We start from the raw sequence: 6,670 nt of genomic DNA, 5'->3' as shown, positions 1-6,670 counted from the left end.
CTCTCATTCACTCTCGCTCTCTCTCTTTCAGCACTGGACACTGAACCAGGACCTTTGCACTGAGCTGCATCTCCAGCCCTTCTTTTATTTATTTATTTAAATTTTTTTTTTTGGTGGAACCAGGGATTGAACTCAGGCCCTTGCACTTGCCAGGGAAGTGCTTATTGCACTGAGCCATCTCCTCAGCCCTGAGCCCTTCTTATTTCTTTTATTTTGAGACAGAATCTTGCTAAATCACTAAATTGTACAAACCAGGCCTCAAAACTTTTGATCCTCCTGCCTCAGCCTCCCAGAATGCTGGGGTTACAGATCACCAGTCTGTCCCACCATGCCTGGCCTCAGTCTCATTTCTTCGTGTGTGTGTGTGTGTGTGTGTGTAACCGAGGATTGAACTCAGGCCCTTGCGCTTGCCAGGCAAGCGCTTATTCTATTGAGCTCTCTCCCCGGGCCCCTCAGTCTCATTTCTTGTTCTCATTGCCTATCCTTCTCCTTCACCACTTAAGGGGCAGGAAAAATTGAGAGCTTACTGCGGAGTCATAATTGGAAAAGAAATACTACAGCCCTGCACCAGCGATCTCTCAAATCATACCCTCTGGTCTTTGTCTTCTCAGAACAACACAACCAAAAGCAGAAGCTGATTTGGGTCAACTGCTGTCTGGCACAGGTGCAGTGCGATTGTGTGTGCACACACGTGTGATAATGTGAGTGTCTCGGGCACGCTCAGGAGAAAGCGAGTGTGGGAGGTATGTGAGGAAGCCCAAATGTGTGCACAGTGCACGCGTTGGCCTCTGTGTCTCAGGCTCGGGTCATCCAGGGTCTGCCTTCCCGTTGCTGGGAGCTCTCAGCTGAGCAGCCTCTTTTGTAATCAGGGCTCTGGGCCTTGGCCTTTCCTCCTACATGGAAGCAAGCACAGGGATGAGTCATCCCAGTGGCCCAAGGAAGAGAGGACTGCTGAACAGCCTGCCCCCCCACCCCAGCTGGTCTGAAGCAGCCACGGCCAGCCCAGCTCCGGAAAGATGGACGTGCAGCATGCGAGGCTTCTGGACGGTGGCCGCTGTCCTGCAGGGTCACTTCCCTGGACGCCAAGGCACAGGCACTCGGCTTGGCTTGTTCCAGGGACCTGACCAGACAACCACATTCACCCTGAGAGAGTGAGGCAGGGAGCTGCTCCCCCTGGCCCAGGACACTAGCATCATGGAAATTCCCAAAGGCCTTCCCCTGACAGATCTGAGCTGGAATCCAACCAGCCACAGAACAAGCCAGTCCAGTCACCTTGGCCTGGTCACCACTAGATGTTGGTCCCTACTCTGGGGACCAGCACAAGCTTTCACCCCTGCCTTGCTGCTGGGGACCGGAAAAGACATAAGCACTGAGGTTGACAGTCAATGGGACACCCTGGGGCCATCTTTCAGGGAGACCCGAGATGAAACAGGAGCTCCAGAACAAGCAGAAAAAGAGGTGGCTAAAAAGCCGTTGGAAAGTGACATTGAGAAAACACTTTGGGGACGGGTCCCAGGCACTGTGCCAAGCGCTGCGTCATGCATCGGCTCAGGAATCTTTAAAGCAGCGTCCAAGGGCACTGGGCTCAGCAGAGAGAAGCAAACCAAGGCTCAGAAAGCGGAAGTGACCTTGTTATCTCACAGCTATCTAGTGGCACAGCCGGAATTCAAACAAGGTCAGGAGAGAGGCACAGAATGTCCGGCGATCAATAGGCTGCCAGATAAACAGTGGTTTATTTATGGAACTCTGAGCAGCAACTGACATTTCTTGGTAGAAATATATTGACTGGCCTAGAAAGATGTTCAAGATATGTAGGTGGGGGCGGGGGTACAATACAGTGCGTGAAGATGGGTTGTTAGAAAAATAAAATACAGCCATATGATTTTCCCAAAAGAAACTCAACTCATTAGCAGGGGCATGCTCTGTACTACAGGAGTGGGTGTGCTGGTGATTTGTCCTTTTCTTCTTGACAATGGTCATGTTTGTTTTGGAATTCACTATGTCGACAAGGTTGGCCTAGAACTTGCAGTAATCCTCTTGCCTCAGCCTCTGAATGCTGGGTTGACAGGAACATGCCACCACACCCAGCTCACAGTGGTCATCTGGCAATATCTGACACGGGAGAGTCCAGGCTGAGCTTCTGTGGGGATAAAGGGCATTGGCAGGGCTGGCACTGACTAGGAGGGCTAGCAGCAGTGCCCGGTGGGAAAAGAAGGCCTTCCCGGCATGACTACTGGCATGGGAGAGCAGCCCATGCTGACCAGATTCACTGGGGTCTCAAAGCCTGTGTCGCGTCCAAGGAGAGTAGCACGACTTCAGATCAGATCCTCAGGTGAATCCCACAGGCCGCACATGAGAGTTCAGTGATCTCCAGCATTCTGGATTTGCTGTTTGTTTTCCTAGTACTGTGATCTGAACCCACGGCCTTTACTTGAGCTTTAACCCTAGCTCTTTGTTTTTGTTTTGTTTTTATTTTGAGGCAAAGTCTTGCAAAGTCACTAAATTGCTTGGCATGGGCTCTACTGGACGATCCTCCTGCCTCAGCCTCCCATGGGGCTGGGATTACTGCCTATCCCACCATGCTTGGCTCTGTAGGAATCTGCTGGTCTCGGTGTGATAGGTTTTACCCCAGGGAGACACTGTGACAGGAATGAGAAAAAGATAGACAAAAGACAAAATTGGGCTAGGGGGTGGCTGGTCTGCCTGGCTGGCAAGACGAACCCACCAGCTAAACCAAATGGACGTTTATTTATACTTTTGTAAAGCTAGTAACACGTGACACAAGGTTGTCTAGTGACTAAGAGCCCACCTTAACCAGACAGGATGTTTATTTTAGGATTGAGGTAGCTTGTTTGTTTAGGCACTGAGGCCTAGTCCTGCCTATATTTTGAACCATTTTTTAGTTTTTGCAGCTCAACTCTCCTCCTATGCTTAGTCAGTCTCTGCCTCAGGTCCTCATGGCCATTTTCAATCTCCTTGGCCTCAGCAGCCAGAGGACAGGAGAGAGGGCTCCAGGCCCAGAGCCCTGAGGAGGCAAGGAGCAGCGGTGGAGAGGAGCTTACGCTCATCGGTACCCTGGTCACCTCCTGGCTCCCTGCTGAGACAGACTGGGGAAGAGCAGATTCTCAGACAACCTGCTGACCGCTGCACCAAGCTCTTGCCTAGACTAATCCGAGTTGCAGCCAGGAGTGATGTCATGCTCTGCAAGAAAATGGAATGACTTTGAGTGTGGCCTTGGCCTCGGCCCTCTTCCATGTCAAGCAAGTCGAGGTGGACTCGACAAGCCCCAGCATTCCTGCGTCAACGCTAACCGAAGTCCTCCCCAGCAAGTCCCCCTGAGAAGAGCATGACAGCCCCAGCTTTGCACTCTCAACTCTTTCCCCTTCCCTTCCTCTGCTTCCCCAGGGAACTGACCTCCCTCTCCAGAAACTACTGATGCAGCAGCCAGCACTCAAGGTGCCACACCCCCTTCCCAGAACAGACCGGCAAGCAGCTTCCACTGCCCAGGCCCAGGAGTTTCCTATGTTAACTGCTTAAGTAGTAGTCACAGTTCCAAGCAGAGTCAGTTAAAAGTCTCCCATGCTGTTTTTTGTCAGCTTTCTATGACTGTAACAAATCCCTGAGGTAGTTAAGTAACAAAGAGGAAAGGTTGATTTTTGGTTCACAGTTTGGGGGGTTTCCGTTCATGGTTATTTGGCCGTGCTGTTTTTAGGCTTTTGGCAAGGCAGCACATCATGGTGATATCAAGTGACAAAACTGTTCACCACCTGGCCAGGACAAGAAAGAGGAACCAAACCAGGGAGGTAAGCGCAAGGGCCTGAGTTCAATCCCCGGTTCCACAAAAAAAAAAAAAAAAAAAAAAAAACAGGGAGGTAGCTCAGCGGCATAAGTCCCTGCCTAGCAAATGTAAATTCTGGAGTTTAATCCCCAATACATAAATAAATAAATAAATAAAGATAAAAGAAACAGATGGAGTTACATATGGGGAGGAATAATTGGGCTGGAGATGGCGCTTGTAATGCACAAGTTCTCCCAAGCTGAAAAGATCAGGTGGAGAGCGGAAGGCTCAGGACAGAGCGCACATCCCATGTATCCCCCACTCAGCACTTGCCCTCCATACGATATCTGTGTCCCCTGAGCCTGGGACCACGAAGTGCTGGGGTTTACAATTAGCCCATTACATCCTGCCAATGTCCAGCCCATGGAATCTTCTTGCACTGCCTTAAGCTGCTAACTGGGGAAACCAAACCTAGCCACAGGTCCAGGAAGACCTGGGAACTGGTTATGGCAGTACAGACCTGTAATCCCAGCTACTTAGTAGGCTGATGCAGGAGGTTCACAAGTACAAAGCCATCTGGACAAATTACCAAGACCCTGTCTCAAGAAATAAAAAGGGCTACGGGTATAACTCAGTATGAAAGCCTTGGGTTCAATCCCCAATCCCTCCCACCAAAAAAAGAAGGACTTAGGCATTCTTGTCACTGATCGGTATGTCTGGGGGTCCCCGTGTCCTCTGCTGCAAGCCGAATGGTGTCACCCCAAGATACCTATGCTGAAGCCTGCACCCCACTGTGGCTGTATGCAGAGGCAGGGCCTCTGGGAGGTCATTTAGGTTGGATGAGTTCAGAAGAGTGGGGCCCTAATTTAAAACAACTGTGGTATTTTAAGACTGAAGAGATTATACTTGGTCTCCTTCTCAGAGCAGAGAAAGGCAGCTGCCTGCAAGCCAGGAAGGGCCCTCACCTGAGCCCAGCCATGCTGCTTGGCTGACCCTGCACTCTCAGCCACCAGGACTGTGGGAAGGTAAACACCTGTTGTCCACTTATAGTTTGCTATGCAGGGGCCGGGGAGATAGCTCAGTAGAATAAGCGTTTGCCTGGCAAGCACAAAGGCCTGAGTTCAATCCCCAGTTCCACAAAAAAAAAAAAAAAAAAAAAAAAAAACACAACACCCACACACAGTTTGCTAAAGTCATATCATACCTGCCCAAAGTAAGACACCCCCCCCAATATTCTCTTCTGTGGGGGAGGGAAATAACTCTAGGTCAACTATTGTCAGCAATGAGCACTGATCTAAGCACTTTCCATGTCTAAGCCCACCAAATGCTCGCAGCCCCCATGATGTAAGTACCAAGATCGCCTTTATCTAGATGGGAGACTGAGGCACAGGTGGGTCAGCACCCAAGGTCGCGCTGTACTGCTGCAGAGCTGGATGAGCTGGCAGCCTGAATGAGCACCTCTACACAGTGACACTGAGAAAAGGCACGTGAAGACCCAGTGGAGGTGGGCGTGGGCTTTTGGCATCTCACAGGCCTCTGCTGGGGAAGACCTTGGTTCTCTCCCTCAGCACAGTCCACAGGAAGCGACCTGTCACCATCTCGCCGGGAGATAGATGCTTCTTACCTTTGATAGCTGGGTGGCCTTGCCCAAAATCACATCATGAAGTCTAACAGACGGGTGACAGCCCTGCTCAGGCCTTCCCCTGGGCTCTGTAGCTCTGACAACACATGGGCACACACCTTGGTGCTGCTGTCAGGAGGATACTGTGGGATCTTGACCAAGTGTGGCCCCTGGCTTGGATTGAGCAGGAGGGTCGGGTGTTGACCGAGGCTCAGGGTCCAACATGGATTCCAGTTCTGCCCTGAAGAGGGCAGCAGATCTGCTTAGTGCTGAAACAGGCGGGGGAAACCCCCAAGCTAAGAACCCCTAGTGGCCAAGAACACAGCCCCATGACCGAACAGATTCCTATCATTCCAAGACCTTGTCCTGCGGTCCCTAAGGCCTGGGTCTCTAGCTCTTCAGAAGAAACAGGTGGGTCTTAGCCCGGGGAAAGGACTGAGCTAACCAGCCAGGGGCTTCCGGGAGGCTCAGACGGAACCCGCGCTGAGCCCGTTGGGGCTTCTGAGGTCTTGCGATGGTGCCCACGATCCACCAGGTGTCACTGTGTGGCCGGTGAGACAAAAATTGATGGCAGGAAGATTTTCGCCGGCACCAACCCTCAAGACTGGGGAAGTAAAAACAGGATGTACAGATCAGCGGCCAGTGTCAGGTCAGCAGAAGGTGCGTGTCACGGTCTACAAGCCTGTGGACGCAGAAGTGTTCATCAGAGACCTGAAATGAAGTGAGGGTGATGCGACACGGAAGGAGAATATCCCACCTGCCTGTGGAGCCGCGCCTTCTCACCCCGCAAGCCACCAGGATGGAACGGGTGTCTCTCACTCTTGCCAGCTTCTTAGGCTCTGCCTAGGGACCACACCCCCAATCCTCACCCCACATAATGTCACTGCCACCCAAGGGCTTTTGATCACCTCCAGGCAGCAAAGCCCCAGTGCTCACCCTCTGCCAAAGCCAATTCAAAGCCAGGTCAAAGTAGGGGCTCAGACAGGCCATTTCCGGCCTTACTCAAAGGCGCATCACCTCGAGAGCAGCAGGTTTCCTGTTCTTCCTGCTCAGCCGAGATGGAATAGGTAGACATAAGGAAAGCACCTACTTAGAACAAGCTTAGCAAAGCACAGGTACTGCGGTTCAATCCCCCAGCACCACATGCCAGCCAGCCCCGCCCCCTGGTGGGCTGAGCTGGTCACACACATGCACATAAATAAAAATTAAAAAAAAAAAAAAAAGAAAAACAAATATCAATGAGATAGTTTCAAAACTGATTAATAGGACAG

Source organism: Octodon degus, unplaced genomic scaffold (assembly GCF_000260255.1).
Source record: "Octodon degus isolate 3935 unplaced genomic scaffold, OctDeg1.0 scaffold00007, whole genome shotgun sequence".
Classification (NCBI taxonomy): Eukaryota; Metazoa; Chordata; class Mammalia; order Rodentia; family Octodontidae; genus Octodon; species Octodon degus.
The sequence above is the reverse complement of the archived record's forward strand: the minus strand, read 5'-3'. Positions refer to the sequence as shown.